Here is a 17187-nt window from a genome sequence, read left to right as displayed (position 1 = left end):
GGGCTGCCCACGGGAACCATTTCTCACAGGCAACTGGGGAGGAAGCCCAGCAGGAGTGAGGCAGTGTGGACTCGTCCAGAACCGCTCTACCCTTACTGGTGACTTCTGAGACGGTCTTTGAGCCTTGGACATTAAAATCGAGATTGAGATTGGGGTGCCAGGGATGATAGTGGGCTCAGAGGTGGGGGAGGGATTTGCTGGACCTTTTTCTGAAGGTCTCTGGGCTTGGAAGTATCTTCCCTTATCCCTCCTCCTTGGGGTCAGAGACAAGACCAGCTTGGGACAGTTTAGGGGGAATCCTACCAGATGGAGGGGTTAGAGATTCCCTTTGGGTGAGTGGACAAAGGGCCATGTTTGTGATGTCATTTACAGTGAACCACTGAGTTTCAGAGATGGAAGGAGGCCGACCCCTAGCAGCTTTGTGCTCTGTAAATCCTGTGAGCTTGGCCTCAGTGGTACCATAAAAGAAAGTGGCCGTGACCTGCCATACCTCCCCACCTTTTGCAGGCCTCAGTGTGTAGCACTGCTGGAGAAGTCAGCCTCACTCTCTCTTTCCTGCAAGCCGAGTGGTCTGGAGCCATTTAAAGTACGGCCCATGTGGGAGCCCACGGGGACGTCTTGCCCTTCTGTACACCCAAGTGCAACCCTAAACTTTATCTTTGCAGATCAGTCGGCTAACTCTACTCACTAGAAGCCGAGTAACCTCTTGAATTGTCCAGATGAGAGTTTTTGGACTGTGAGGGACCCAACACACGTTCAAGTCATTAGATGAGAGAGGAGGCCTGAGTGCTCTTTCCAACCTCAAGGCCTTTACACATGGTGCTCTTTTTTATTTTCTTGGCATATTCTCCACTACCCATACCCCATCCTTTTATCTAGGCAATTCCCATGCATTCTTCAACGTCCAGCCTAGGTGTCACTTCCAAGGAAGCCTTCCCAGACTGCACAGCCTGGGTTCTGGCATCATCGTCAAAGCTCGTGGTGGCATTTGCCACAATTATAAATACTTTGAATTGTGTGACTGATTGTTTTCTTTTCCCTCTTGTAGAATGTAAGCCTCATGAGGCTAGTGCCTGAGAGTTTGTTTACCACCCATCACAGTGGCTGGCAGATGTTGGATACTCAACAAAGAAGAGCTGAATGAGTGAGTAAATGGGGTCACAGGTCGCCAGTGGAATCTCTCCCACCTCCTGGCAGACAGACTCCTGTCTCAGATTGTGTGGATGCTGTTTTCTGTTCTTATCTATTGAAGGGGAGAGCCAAAGGTGGGCTAAGTCTACCTGCAGCTCCTGTGAGTTTTGAGGCTTAGTTCTTGTGAGATGATCTCTAGTCACATCCCCTCTTGTTTTATCTCCCGCAAAGTCTCTGCTAAGTTAGGGTCCACTCCCTACCATGCTCACTGCCTTCTTTCTCCCCATTCTTAGCTTCTGCGTGAAAAATGTGGCTTTCTCCAGGTGAACCCCAGAATGCTACGTGGCCCTGGTAAGGTTGTTGGCTATTATCTCCTGATACAGCTCCAGAGCTAGAGCTTCTTAGCTTGGTCTACCCTGCCTTTGATGCAATTTCAGGATGAGATTGAGGATCATGTTGTCTGGACCAGTCGATGGTTTTGGAAGACATTTTAATACCTATTGAAGAAGTCCACATCTGGTTTTTGCAAGTCTTCCAGAACTTTGTACCTTGAGACCTGGCTCAGGGGTGGCTGGGAAGCCTGCCTGTAGACTTCCCTTCCTCCAGAGGACTGACTTTGGCTTACAGGCTGAGCTCTGAGAACCTCGAGGCCACGCTTGCTGTGTGTAGTGGGCATGCTCCAGCTCCAGTCCCGCCCTCACCTGCCTGTGCTGAATCAGCACTCTCCCCTCTTTCCCCTCCCCCAGTATCTTGGCATTGTGCAAGCCCAGCTAAGCCAAATCTGGTTACAATGAGTCCGTTCACCTGGAAGCTTGTATCCCGTACTCCTTTCCAATGTGACGTTTAGCCAACTGGCACCCAACAGTAAAGAACATCCCTGGGAACCGAGGCTGCTGAGGACTTAGGACCTGGCACAAGCCAATAGCAAGGGCCATGTTGAGGAGGGGAAGGTCGTCCTGCTGCCAGGACTTTCTTTTTGCTCCATCTTGGTTCCTGTCCAGCAGCACATGGCTCTGGCTGGCAGTTAGCAATCCACTGCTGGTGCTTGTTGCTGGCTTGGCTCTCCTCCATCTAGCCGGGGTGTTTGGACCTTTTTTCCAGTTTTGCTTATGAGCTCGGGAAGCGAGCCAGTAGGTTTCTTTGCAAATTGTCTCTGTTGCTGTCATTTTCCATCCTAGTCACTAGGGGTGTCTGTCTCTTTATTTCCTCTACATTGACACCGCTCTTGCCCTTGACTTGAATACAGAAACTTGGGTAGCACCAGTGGGGAGGGGAAGGGCTGAGGGGGCACATATAAGAGGTGGGGGTGGCCAAATGTTTACATTTGGTCATCAGTGATAGACGAAGCCTTGAATGTCCAGGGTTGTAAGTCATCCAAGGAGGGAGGTAGTCACGGGCCTATTTCTTGGCCCCTGGATCGATTGGTTGTGGCCTTTGTCAGGAACTCTCTGCGACATCTGTGAGCATCAGTGTTGATATCTGTTATGGGCTGAATTATCCCCCCGCCCCCCGCCGCCACACCAACTCATATGGTGAAGTCCTAATCACCCGGACCTCAGAATATGTCTGTATTAGGAAATCAAGACTTTAAAAAGGTAATTAAGGTAAACTGAGGTCACCTAGGTGAGCGCTGATCATTAGGACTGGTGTCCGTATCAGAAGAGGAGATTAGGACACAGACAGGCATGGAGAAAAGACCACGTGAAGACAAGGAGGATAAGGCGGTCATCTGCAAGCCAAGAGAGGAGCCCTGAGAAGAAACCTTACCGATATCCTGGTCTGAGACTCCCAGCCTCCACTAGTGTGGGAAAATGAACTTCTGTAGTTTGAACCATCCAGTCCGTGGTACTTTGTTATGGCAGCCTGAGCAAACTAGTACAACCTCCTCCAGCAATAACAGAGAAGGTTTGCAGAAGGGCTAAGGGAGCAGTAGATTGAGTAGACGATCCCATTTTGACCATTTCTCCTTGGGCTCTCAAGATTGCTGGTCCCTCAGCCTTCTCCATTACTTCTTCTTCATGCAGCCACCAACCTCATCTTGTTTTGGTGGTTAGCCAAATGAATATCATCATTAGTGGCTAATAATTGAAGCATTTCTCTTCTTCTGTTATTTCTCCTTGTGATACGAACTGCAGAATCTGAGTGTCACCCAGCATGGCTGGTCCTGCCCTCTGGAAGCTCACGTTCTATGGGGAAGAAAGTCATGAAGACCATTTCAGTGCTGTGTGGCAGGTGCCACGAGAGTGGTCAGCAGAGGGATATGGGACCACGAAGGAAGACAACCTGAGGTTGCCTCGGGAGGTAGCAGAAGGCTTGCTGGAGGTGATGGCAGAGCAGAAAGCCTGTTGCCCGAGGAAGGCAGAGACTTGGTCTTGTTCACCTGTTGCCCTAGGAAGGCAGAGACTTGGTCTTGCTCACCTTCCTTCACTCATGGAGTCCAGCCCAGTGCTTTGCACACAGTAAGTGCTCATCTAGTTCGCTGGGTGAATGACACTCTCAAAATCCCTTCCAGCTTTATGACTCCATAATTCTATGACCTCAGAGGCCCATGGCTGTCAGGTAGTGGAAGGTGCCACTGGCAGACAGCATGAAGATGAGCAGATATGGGGTTTTGTAGCATGCAAAATCATTTATGAGCAATTAAACTGGAAGTGGGGGAGGAGAGCATAATGAGCTTCCCTCCTTAGCATTTCTGGGTGCATCCTCAGGCGTAACAACAGGAACTCAGCCAGTGCACCTGCCCCACGTGCATGATCAGAGGCGACGTCTCATTCTCCACAAAGCAAAGGTTGGTCAAGCTCCTCACAGCTGTTTCCCGGAGAGAGGAAAGCCCCTAAGTTCCCAGGCAGTGTAAACTGACCGTGTGTTTATAAAATATGTGCTGTGGCCCAAGCACACGAAAACGCCTCCGACGCACGCAGCGAGCAGGGAGTCAGGATGCTTGGGTGCAGGGCGGAGAGCGTGGGAAAGAGAAGGGAGGAATGCCAAATCCGCGTGGCTCTCCTTTGGAGAACACCCAAACGGATCTAAAACCAAAGTTGAAAAAATAACAAACATACAAGCCTTTTGAAAATAAATTGTGCCCAGACATCTTTTAAGGCTGAGTGGTTGACCCCTAGACGGCGCAGACCACCCAGCGACCCAATGAGGGGCAGCTCCCACTCCCTTCCCGAGGCTTCCAAGATCTTAGATTAAAACCCTTCCTGCCCTGCTCTGCAATATGGAACTGAAAGAGCCCACGAGTAAGAGGACCGGAGAGTGAGGAGGGCTGTCGCCCCACTCTCTGCAGACAGTGGGGTGCCTTCAGATGAGCTGTTTTGTTTCACGCCGAGCTGAGCTCACCTGGGAGATGACCTTGTGACAAGAATACCAGGCTGAGTCTAGATCAGCGAAGAGAGGACAGGAAGAGAAATGGAGGCAGCCATGCGAAGCAGTGACTGGCAGAAACCGAGGCAGAACGGCCGGTGAGCCTCATTTTTAACCCTCAGTCAGAGTCAGTAAAGCTCTGACGAGGGCAAGTCCTTGTCGTTAATCGCTCGGTCTGTAAAAAAGACTGGTTCACACCCAGGGACCTAAGGCAGAGGAGTTGGAGTTGCCAAACTCTGTCCAAAATGTAGGCCCACCCTCCGGCTGCACGGCACCTGGGTCTCCTCAAGGTTAAACCAACAGATGGCAAACCGCGTGCACTCTGGCCCCCTTAAGGGCTCATGGGAACTTGGGAAGGGCTGGGGCACTGGCTTCCCCAAAAGCCTACTCTGAGAGAGGTCACTGCGGGCCCAGTGAGGCTACTGATCTGGGGAAAAACAATCGTAATGATGATAAAAATAATAAGGATGACTACTGTTTATTGAGCACTTTGTAGGCTCAGATGTTGTGCAAGGCATAGACGATGTGTCATTTAGTCCTATCAAGGATCATTATTAATCCCTTTCTACATTTGAGAAAATGAGACCCAGAGAAGTCAAATGGTTTCTCAAGGTCACAAAGTACATGGTGGAGCCAGAATGCAAATCCAGGAGCTCTGACCCCAAAGCCCATGCTCTTAAGGGTCACCCTGTCTTGCACTGGGCAAATATGTTCTATGCCTTCTGGGGTTCCGGGCTGTGCTTGGAAGAGGGCGTGAATATTGAATTAGAACCAAGGCATGCTCTGGACTTACCTGAGGACCTGAAGGGTTCCAAATTATTCCATCCCATTGGCATGGTTGATGGCTTCTCAAATCTGTTCTTCTGACCTGACTTTGGGAAGCCAGAGTCATCTGAGGCCTGGGGTGTGTATGTATGGGAACCCCAAGCGAGGGGCACATGTTACCTGGGATTAAATGTAATAATACATCTAAGAAGAGTTCACAGGTCTTTCCATCCAGGATCCCGGAAAGGAACCCATGAAGACTCTGTAGACTCAGACTATACAACCCCATCCCCGCAGCCAGGACCCATGATCAGTAATGCCCCAACTATCCCTTCCCCACACGCTCTAAGCCCGTCTCTCTTAACACCTGGACGTGCTACGTTGCCCAGAATGAAAAATATCCCGAAGCTTAGCAACAAAGGAGCTGCCACTTTCCACTGCATTTTGAACCTTTGGGCCTCTGGCTCTTCTATATATCCTCCACCCCCACCCCTACCCTCAGCCCCCAGGACTGCCATATGCATCCCTTCCAGCTCTGCCATCAGGTGGACCTCATCCTGGAGGCCAAATTTTCTTCCTTGTTTAATGTGGATGTGTCTTGGGAGGCTGTTGGGCTGGCCATTCAGGCCATTTCTAAATCACATGGGACCTCAAGCCATACTCCCCTCCTTTTTGAACACGTGCTATTTTGAACACCAGGAGATACAAGGGAATCCCGACCTCGCTCTCTCTCTCTCTCCCTCGCTCCCGACCCCTCACTCTCCCTCCTTCTTTCTCTCCCTCTCTGTCTTCTTCTCCCTTCCTGCCTCCACCCCCCACCTCTCTGTACCCTCCGTGGCCTGATCTCTGGGACCTAAAGTCAGGAGGGCATGATTCTTTTTAAAATAAAGGAGAAATTTCTAATTATTTTACTCTGGTCCTTTCAAGCTGTCTGTGCAGTGCTATCTTTTACGCTCACGTTCTCGGATTTCTCAGTAAACTTTAGCATCCTAGGGACTGGTATTACCAGCTGCCAGCTTACAAAATAAAAGGAGCCTGTAGAGGAATGGAGGTAGAGGAGAGGCCTGGAGGCAAGGAGTGATCAGAATGAGGCTTCTCTCCTCTTGGGCTGGTGGAACTTGCTGGTCGTCAGCAAACTAGTCACAAGGTTTTACTGAGTGAGGCTAATTCTGCATTGTGCTCTGTGCAACGCGGGGTGATACCACCTCTACGTCCAGAGGAGTCTGAGAGGAGTTAGTCTGTATCTTGGGGCATCTTGCAACTAGAATCCCATTTCGGAGCCAGCTGGCTCACAGGTTCGTGCGCATGGCCCCCTATGCTTTTTAGCTGTTTCTCTGAGACTATGTGACTTTCCATTCTCCTGTCTTTCCAGAGCCTTCTGCTCCCCTCTTCCCAGGCCCCTGGAAGAGTTGCTCACTGAGCTCTCCTTTAGGCGCTCATATCCCCCCCAACCCTGTGGGGCTGGGGAACGTGGCAGCTTCTCTAGCAACCTCCAGTTTGAGTCTCCCCCTGTGAGGTACTGAGTTGGCAGCCCATGCAAATCACTTTTGCCTGGAGACCTTCTGAGAAGAAAGGGAAGCTCAGAAGCACTGATCTTGCTCTGTCTTTTTCTTTGCTCCTGCTTTCAAGTGGCCTGGATCTCATTACAGATACTGAAATGGGGTGTGATTCTGGGGAGGCGTCTGAGAAATGGGAACTTGGCTTGTGTGTTGCTTTTGAGGGTCGCTGGGAGAGAACCACAAGCCTGCCCAGATCTTATCTCCTCAGGAAGGGGCAGGAAAACAACACAGCAGAACAGTTGCCCAGATGAGAACTTCACCTAGCGTCTTCACACCACACGCCCATGTGTGGTGGGGCTGCCATTTCTCATGAAGGCGGAAGGGGACGGTGAAGTAGGGCAGGGATTCCCTCGGCCCTGGGGGGCGGGGCACAACTGGGCGAGGAAGGGACTGTCAGGGCTACCGTGGGGGCCAGCCCATGTAGTGATCAGAACTGGCCACCTCCACCCCATCTGTGGTCTCCACGGACTTGGGAGAGGCTGGGCTGCTTTCCTTCTCCAGAACAGGTCCCCTCCACCACCAGATGCTTATGAAATGCACAGTGTGCCTGCCTTGGGGTCTGGGGAATCCAATTAACTAGCAGACAGTCCTGGCCCATGTGGAACTTGATAAAACTTGAGTGGGGACGCCGACTACAAATAGAGGAAAAGTTAAATAATGCATAGCACACACACACACACACACACACACGCGCGCGCGCGCGCGCGCGCGCGAGAACGGTTACAAGTGGTACATGACTAATTGCCAAATGAAAGACACGTTTGCTCTCGGTTCGCTCCCACACTGACATTTCGCCGAATGCAGAACAAAAGGAGAGCACGGTGCGGCTGCTAGCTGAGCTGGGGGAGGGCGGGGGAGGGCGGGGGAGGGCGGGGGAGGGCGCGCCCAGAGCGGGGCAGCACGTCGCGGCTGGGGCCACCTCAGCACGTGCCCCGCTGTAATGTCAGAAGGACTCATGTTCTGAAGTGGGTTCGGAGCCACCTGTGCTGTGCTCTCAAGACCCTGGTTGTATCTTCCTACCAGACAACAATCAGACCTGCTCACATCTGCTCGGCTTCTTTCCATCCCTGCTGCCGGAGCCTTCCTCCACTGCTCCCTGGGGCCCCCTTTGGTTCGGGGTCTCGGGGTCTCTTCCTCCGGCTTTCAGGACCGTGCCGGCAGCGTTGCTTGCCATTGTGTCCGCCAGGCCACCCCCCCCTCCCAGGCTCTTCGGATGGCCCCCCCCACAGAAGCACCTGTGCTCTGGAGGCAGGATGCCCCGGGCACAAACCCTGGCCCCACCATGGGCTGCTGTCCCGGTCGCCTGACCTCTATGAGGATTGGTTTTTCTCATCCAAAGTGTGGCAACTACTCTCCACCCGTGGGGGTCTTAGGAGTATGATGGTAATAATGCTCGTGAAGGGATTAGCATATTTTGAGCCCTCAAAAGGAGAGACTATTACGTTGTTTTATAACCACAGCTTTCTCTAACTTATCTTGTCAGATAGAATCACTTCCTCCTTGGTATCACTACAGAATATTATCATAATAATATGTAGTTATTTTAATAACAGTATATATAATAATATGCTGTATGTAGGCCATATGCTATATATATATTATATACTTAAGGGGTGTTACTATATAGTGTATGTTCCCTATTCTATATGTAGTGTATACTATGTATATGCTATAAGTTTCATAGTATATAAATATATAATATAATATGATCATAATTATGGTAATATGATACCTGACTTTTATTAAATGCTTACTGTGTGCACTGTATGTATTATTTCATTCATTCAATTGTATGTATTAATTCACTGAATCCTGACAATGTAGATGAGAAATTTTTGTAGGTGAGAAACTGAGGCACAGAGAAGTTAAGCAACTTGTCTAAGGATATGAAGTTAGGAAGAGGAAGAGCACGATTTGAAACGAGAGAGGCTGGCTTGGGTCGTAGGGTTTGCTGTACGTGCACTTTGCATCCATCCCTGGGCTGCGGGTCTCATGGGGCACTGCCCGTGTCTGGTGCATTTTCGTAACCTTCTTGCTCAAGGCTTGCAGTGGTCTTGGAATGCCCATTCAGGCAGATGCCAGCAGCAAACAGGGCTTCGGTAGCAAATAGCTGGGAAGGGAAGACACTGGCTTCTTCGTGCCCAGGTGCCCACAGCCCTGGTCTCCTGCTCATTTCTAGCCCAGCTAAACAGGCTCTCTCCAAGCCTGGCAGCAGATGGCAGATTTTTTTTATCCCCCCCAGGGAAAATCACTTAGAGTATACAAGGCACACTGTCATGAGACAAAATGACCACCAAGCTCATTAGAATAAGAAAAGCTGGAGGTTCATTTTGCAGTTAGGGACTGCATTAGAAAAGTCAGCAGAGGTGAGGTGCTGAGCACACGCATGGCTTTAATCATGGGGTGGTCCAACAGTAAAGAGAGATGATCCTTGGGACACTAGCTAAGGAGACAGCCTGTTGGGGAGACAGCCTATCCTGAGCCATCTGCCCAGGCCCTGCTCGGGGCACAACAGGGCCAGACTGTCATCCTAAGGTCATTATCTGTACTATCATCAAGAGACAAGAATGGTGCAATGTAATGAGTTCAGATGGTTAACAAGTCACTGATGTCTTCTGATCTTAAATTTCCTCTTATCTACAGTGAAGATAGTAATAAAATCCGTCTCAGGGGTTTGTTGGAAGAAAGGGAAACATCGTGAGTTGTGAAGAGTGGTGAAGATACCTTGTATCTTCCAATGCTTTAATAATAATGATTATAAGTGAAGATAATAGCAGTAATAACATCTAACCTACCTACAGCACTTGCTATGAAGCTCTCCTAAGTGCTTTATATATATTACATATATTATATATAAAAATAAAATATTTAATATGTAATATATACTATTTAATATATTATATATATTTAATCTATAATATATATTATGATATATTATATATATTTAATCCTCACAACAGTCTTATGAGACAACTAGGAGTATTATATCCATTTTACAGATGAAAAACTGAGGCACAGAGAAGTTAAACAGTTGTCCAAAGTCACATAGCTGGTAAGCAGCACAGCCAGCATCCGAATGCAGGCGATCTGGCTCCCAATCTGTGCTCTTAATGGCCATGTGGTTAAGAGGACTGTGAGCATGCGCATCGGTAGAGCGCGCCTCCATCCATCACCTCAGGTATCCTCCTTGCTCCCTGAGTAGGGGAACTCTTTGGCACGGAGGAAATCGGGCCATTCTTCACGCTGAGCTGAGTCTACTTCTTGGAGAAGGGTCTTGAGTCTCTTCACAGCCCTGACCTGGGAAAGCTTTCCTGACGCGAGCAGGAAAATATCAAGGGGGTTATCTTGGTTCTTGTAGGAAGGCCAGATAATCTCTCTGAACTGTCTGGGTCCTCACTGTTCTGACACCTCGGTGTCTATCAGAGTCCCCGGGAGCCGCCCCTGGCAGCAGTGGAGATGCCTCAGCAAAGCAGGTCACAAAAATTCATTAGGCACTGACATCACGCCCGCTCGATGCAGGAACCAGGGGGCAGGACGCATACAAGAAACAGGATTATTTATGGTCTCCATTCACGAGAAGTTAGAAGTCAAGTTGGAAAGATCAAACAGAGGAAAGAACAGATTAAGATGACAAGACAATACCGTTGGGTAACAGTGTGATAACACACAAAATTGTTCAGTCTTGCCAACATAACTGTGGGAGGTGAATGGCACATGTCGCTAATTGTGTCCTCCTGCATGTCTTGTTTTGTTTTTTCTCTCAAAGTTCTAAGTTTTCTGAGGGACACTGTCCCCAGCATGGGTGACCTGTCTTCCTTTCCCAGAGAAGAAAAGGAAATTCCTTGCAAAGCACATTTTTCACGCAGCAACTCCCTTCATGTTCATCCAGATGTGTCTCTGTCCCTTCCTACGTATTTCTTCGATAGAGCTGGAAGAGAAGGCAATTTGACTGTTGCCCCTGAGGAGTAACAGTTCTAGTGCCGTGAACAGAGGAGACTTGAGGCCAAGGGGTCAATTCTGTCGATGGCTGCCCCCTACTCCTTTCTTTTTGTGCTCTTACCTCCAGGGACCCTGGAACGCTTCCTACCCTGGAAACCTAGGGTGCTCCAGCCAGGGCACCATCTTAAGTCTTTGGTGGGCTTCAGCCCACCATCACCAACGATATCATCACTGTCATTGCCATCTTCATTGTCACCATCATCATCTTCATCTAACCAGTACCTCCCATGTCCCATTCCCTTAGGATCTTTCTCATCTATCGCCTGGCTAATCTGATAAATATCATGTTCTCACAGTGTGGCAATGGCTTAATTTGTTACCCCACTCAGATTACATCTCTGTGCAAGTTTTCAGAGGAAAGGGAGTAACTTGCTGGAAATCTGTGCTAACCATGTTAGTCCCTGTGGTGGGACAGCAAGGGCATTCGTTTTGGTTGGATGGTCTTTCGGATGTCCCTCAGATCACCTTCTCGGCAGCTGTTAGGTCTTTCCCAGAGATAAATTCTTCCACTGAGTTCTTCCTGTTTTCCCATGAATAACAATGGCAACAGAGCCGGTAAAGGAGACCTTAGCCCACAAAAACCATTTTCCTTTTCCCCATTAATTATAGTGTCATGATAAAGAGAAGATCATTTCAATTTTAGTCTCTAATAATGGGAGTGCCTGGAGGAGAACAACAGAGATGTTTGAGGTTGGGATTCTGAAGCCTAAAAAGCAGAGTTAATTACCTTTGGCATCCCAGACAGATTTCTGTGTACACAATTGTGTTTCATCTTTGTAACCCGCGGCTGTACTTTGAGCGTTTCTGAGGTAGAGAAATTACCTGTGTTGTGTCCAGAGTCATGCCCTGGTTAAGAGCTTGTACGAAGATGGACAGAAATACCACTTGGGGCCTCCAGCAGAGAAGCCCTCCTCTGGAGAGATGTTTCTGTGGTGATTCACAAGGGCAAAGGGACTCTTTTGGACATTTTTGCTTGGCGGGCTCTCCTGAGAAGTTCCACTCTGCAAAGGGGGGTTCAGTTCCGTTGAATTTCTTCACCGAGTCAACACAGACTGCAATGTGGAAATGAGTGTGTAGAGACATTTCCGATGTGGGATTTCTTTTTTTCCCTTTGGATGAAAACACACTCAGACCTTTGTTCACAATGCGGATTCTGAAAAGCCATGGAAGGCAGAGTGGGAGGACGTTCCAGGTATGGCAGGGGAACACTTAGCCCAAACACAGCACATGCCAACTTGCCTCAAGGCTCAGAGACCGAGGGCTTCTCTGCAGCAACCCCTCTTCCTACACACTCACCCAAAAGGAACTGGAAGGCATCCCCTTGGCTTGTACATGAGGCTTGATTCATTCATCCACTGAACAAATATTTATTGAGCGTCAGCTAATGCCAAACCTATTCTAGGTGCGGGAATACAGCGGCAAACAAAAATAGGCAAAAATCCCTACTGATATAAATTTCACTTTTCCTCCAATTGGCTTAATATTGTTATTTTGCTTTCTTTGATTATATATATATATATATATAAGCACCTGTATTTTTCATATACATGTATGTATATCCTTAGATTTTATATGTGACTCTTAAATTTCTCAGATTTATATGAAATCCATAATAAAAATGTAAATATATTTATATGTAAGTGAAAAAATATTATAAATACATCTTCTCAGATTGTATGCTCCAAAAGTCAAGGGTTGGGCTTATCAAACTATCTTTGTACAGTCTAGAATATCATCATTCACTTACTTTTTCGTTCATTCACTCAACACATACTTTCTGAGTGTCCGTTTTGAGTTAGGTGATGGTGATACTGTGATGAACAAGACAGAAAATCTCTCATACAAATTACAGTGTAATTTAGCAAATATGGAGGCAAAGATAATGACGCCATGGTTTTCTGATGTACAAATCTCAAATCTTATGTCTGAAAAGATATACCTTATGTCCAAAGAATAATGCCATATTTATTGCTACTTGACACATTTTCAGCATTAATGACTTTGCCCACACCATGTATAGTCTTTTTTTTTTTTTAGCTTTTTATTTTAAGACAATTTTAGTTTTATAGAAGGGTTGCAAAAATAAAGTACAGAGGATTCCCGGATACCCTTCACTCAGCTTACCCTAATGTTAAGATCTTATATAACTGTGGTACATTTATCAAAATGAAGAAATGAACATTGGTATAATACTATTAACTAGATTACAGACTTTATTTAAGTTTCTCCAGTTTTTCCATTTTTTTTTTCTTTTCCAGGATCCATTCCAGGATACCCCATTGCATTTAGTCATCAAATCTCAGGAAAGCTTGGGGACTCATTCATACTAGCATGTAAATGACTGATTCCACTACAAAATATTAGTACTTTAGAAGGACCACTACTTTTCCTTTTTTAAAATTTTTTATTGTTATGTTAATCACCATACATTACATCATTAGTTTTTGATGTCGTGTTCCATGATTCATTGTTTGTGCATAACACCCAGTGCTCCACGCAGAACGTGCCCTCTTTAATACCCATCACCAGGCTAACCCATCCCCCCACCCCCCTCCCCTCTAGAACCCTCAGTTTGTTTTCCAGAGTCCATTGTCTCTCATGGTTGGTCTCCCCCTCCAACTTACTCCCCTTCATTCTTCCCTTCCTGCTATCTTCTTCTTCTTTTTTTTTTTCCTTAACATATATTGCATTATTTGTTTCAGAAGTACAGATCTGTGATTCAACAGTCTTGCACAATTCACAGTGCTCACCATAGCACATACCCTCCCCAATGTCTATCACCCAGCCACCCCATCCCTCCCACCCCCCACCACTCCAGCAACCCTCAGTTTGTTTCCTGAGATTAAGAATTCCTCATATCAGTGAGGTCATATGATACATGTCTTTCTCTGATTGACTTATTTCGCTCAGCATAACACCCTCCAGTTCCATCTACGTTGTTGCAAATGGCAAGATCTCATTCCTTTTGATGGCTGCATAATATTCCATTGTGTATATTATACCACCTCTTCTTTATCCATTCATCTATCAATGGACATCTTGGCTCTTTCCACAGTTTGGCTATTGTGGACATTGCTGCTATAAACATTGGGGTGCACGTACCCCTTCGGATCCCTACATTTGTATCTTTGGGGTAAATACCCAGTAGTACAATTGCTGGATCGTATGGTAGCTCTATTTTCAACTGTTTGAGGAACCTCCATACTGTTTTCCAGAGTGGTTGCACCAGCTTGCATTCCCACCAATGGTGTAGGAGGGTTCCCCTTTCTCTGCATCCCCGCCAACATCTGTCGTTTCCTGACTTGTTAATTTTAGCCATTCTGACTGGTGTGAGGTGGTATCTCACTGTGGTTTTGATTTGGATTTCCCTGATGCCGAGCGATGTTGAGCACTTTTTCATGTGTCTGTTGGCCATTTGAATGTCTTCTTTGGAAAAATGTCTGTTCATGTCTTCTGCCCATTTCTTGATTGGGTTATTTGTTCGTTGGGTGTTGAGTTTGCTAAGTTCTTTATAGATTTTGGATACTAGCCCTTTATCTGATATGTCATTTGCAAATATTTTCTCCCATTCTGTCGGTTGTCTTTTGGTTTTGTGGACTGTTTCTTTTCCTGTGCAAAAGCTTTTTATCTTGATGAAATCCCAATAGTTCATTTTTGCCCTTGCTTTCCTTGCCTTTGGCGATGTTTCTAGGAAGAAGTTGCTGCGGCTGAGGTCGAAGAGGTTGCTGCCTGTGTTCTCCTTTAGGATTTTGATGGACTCCTGTCTCACGTTTAGGTCTTTCAACCATTTGGAGTCTATTTTTGTGTGTGGTGTAAGGAAATGGTCCAGTTTCATTCTTCTGCATGTGGCTGTCCAATATTCCCAACACGATTTGTTGAAGAGACTGTCTTTTTGCCATTGGACATTCTTTCCTGCTTTGTCAAAGATGAGTTGACCACAGAGTGGAGGGTCCATTTCTGGGCTCTCTATTCTGTTCCATTGATCTATGTGTCTGTTTTTGTGCCAGTACCATACTGTCTTGATGATGACAGCTTTGTAATAGAGCTGGAAGTCCGGAACTGTGATGCCGCCAGCTTTACTTTTCTTTTTCAATATTCCTCTGGCTATTCGGGGTCTCTAGAAGGACCACTACTTTTCAATGGAGATAAATACATACATGGTTCTCAGCCTTAGTCATGCAACAGCATCACTGTGGCGCATTTGCAATACAGAAGTTCAGGCTTCACTCAAATTCAGTAATGTTAAAAAGCTCCGCAGGTGATGCTCATGCACAACCAGGGCTGAAACCATTCCTAGTTTAAGCAGAGGTTTTTCGTATGTGGTCCCTGGACCAGCATCATCAGCATCACTTAGGGACTTAGGAATGCAAATTTTGGGGCCTGAATCAGAAAATCTGGGGATTCTGACTCATAGTAAAGGTTGAGAACCACTGCTCTGAGCAAAAGGACTAAGGTCTAACTGGGACATTTGAATCAGGAGTGGGGGAAAATGGTTGGAGGGCACAAGTTCCCCCTGAGACCACGTTCCATAAATTGTTGTCTTGTCTGTGTACATATAAAACCATCTCAGGTTCCCTGTCCATTGACTGAGGCTGTCTCAGATTTGCAGACCATCAGCTGTGTTGGAAGCTTTTCTCCAGGAGAAAGGCCAGCTTTACTTAAAGTGGCAACAATATACTGGGTAAAGGTATTAACTGGTGGTATTTATGTCGGTGGTCATGACTCCCCCCTTCCTTCCTCTTATGTCCTACAAGCAACAGACCACAAGTGAGGCTGGTGGACAGGGCAGAGGCAGAGAATAAGGTTGTAGTAGGGGAAGGAAGTAATTTGATTTGGTAAGCTGAATTGGACTGAATTTGGGATCATGGAACTCTTTTGCACCCTAAGTTATTATTTCTTTAATTATAAATTTAATCTCAAAAACAATGATCCCAAAGCCCTCACTTTGAAGGGTAACGTCTTCATGGCCTGCAGCATTGTATGTGGGGAAGATGTCCTAAACATTTGGCTGCAGTGTGGGGACATTTTGATTATTCTATTCAACTAACACTATTCTTGGAACTGGGGTGATGAATGATGAGCAGGAGGATCACTGTCCCTAACCTCAAGATCTAGGTGGGGAAACAAGCAGCTGACCCCAATGAAGAGGAGACACAAGAAGGAGCTGAACATCTGGTACTTTCTCTGAACTGCTATGTGGGGCTCAGGTAAGTCCTCTCTGCGTCAATGAGTGTTGAACAGGAATCAGCCAGGTGAAGGGATGCAGGAGAGGGAAGAAAAGAGTGGGGAGAAGAACATTCTAGAAGGAGGAAGAACTCGTGTGAAGGCCTGGGGTTCAAAGGAGAGCCTGGTGTGGAAGTTTTAAGTGAGCTGAATATGCAGGGCCCCGGAGAGCTTAGCGCATGGGATGGAAGATGAGGTTGGAGAGGCAGCAAGTCCGGATTCCCAAGGGCCTAGGAAGTCAGAGGAAGGATTTGGACTAAGGCCTAAAGGCAACTGGAAACCACAGAGGGATTTAAAGCAGTGGAAGAAGATGATAGATTTGCATGAGAAATAAATCTCTTGGCTGCACTTTGGAAAGTGGATTGGCTGGGGGGAGCAGTGGTATTGGGAGACAGTTAGGAGCTCTCTATTGTACGGACTAAACTTGTGATTGTTTGCTTAGGAAAAATATGAAATGAACTAAGAAATTACGAGATTAAAATGTATTTCCTCTTGTCTTCTTTCTCAGCCTGGGTTTTGTTCTTTGGATGAAATATCTATGGCAGCTACCTTCAGAGTCCAGATGCATTTGACATAACGGAGGTCCTAGTCAGTGGCATGAGTAAGTCAACAAATACTAATTGAATGCTAGCCTCTTGCGAATCACAATATAAAACACGGGGCTGGACACCATGGGGGATCCTAGGAAGCCTTGGTCCTTGCCCACAAGAAACTAACAGTTGAATTATGGAAATAAAACCATTTAAATGTTCAATGAAAATTCAAGCTGTGTGTTATTAATTATCAAAAAGTGAGGATAGAATCATTAACACTCTAAAAGGAGTAACAGTAGAAGTAGTTTCATGGAAGGTGTAGGTCCAGGGCTTTGAATAAGGCTTAGAAGGCTCTTGGGAGTGGGCAGATAGACAAGCTGAGGGAGGCGGGGGAATGGGGTGAGCCGTGGGCATTGTGGTTGGATCCACATTTGGGATTTCAATTTGTCTTGATTTTCAGGGAAAGTCGACTGGGCCTCAGACATAAAAGAAAAGCACACAAGCTTTTGGCAGAGTATAAGGGAGTAATAAATGTTCCCATCTTAAGTAGTGGTCACTTCTGGGCCACCCCTGTTGGAACTGCAGCAGGATCTGTAAGGCATGTGGGGTCA

General features: G+C 46.9%; 1 long non-coding RNA gene across 2 annotated transcripts in view; it reads left to right on the top strand.

Moving 5' to 3' along the window:
* Positions 1-1056: 1056 nt before the first annotated feature.
* The window catches only part of LOC113914984, a 28448-nt gene continuing 12317 nt past the window's right edge, over positions 1057-17187 (top strand). For both annotated transcript variants that reach the window (XR_003517561.1, XR_003517562.1), the window contains exons 1-3: positions 1057-1144; positions 15905-16027; positions 16552-16644. This is a non-coding gene — a long non-coding RNA (uncharacterized LOC113914984). The remainder of the gene's footprint in view (positions 1145-15904; positions 16028-16551; positions 16645-17187) is intronic.

Source organism: Zalophus californianus, chromosome 11 (genome assembly GCF_009762305.2).
Source record: "Zalophus californianus isolate mZalCal1 chromosome 11, mZalCal1.pri.v2, whole genome shotgun sequence".
In the NCBI taxonomy this organism is placed as follows: Eukaryota; Metazoa; Chordata; class Mammalia; order Carnivora; family Otariidae; genus Zalophus; species Zalophus californianus.
The sequence above is the reverse complement of the archived record's forward strand: the minus strand, read 5'-3'. Positions and strand labels throughout refer to the sequence as shown.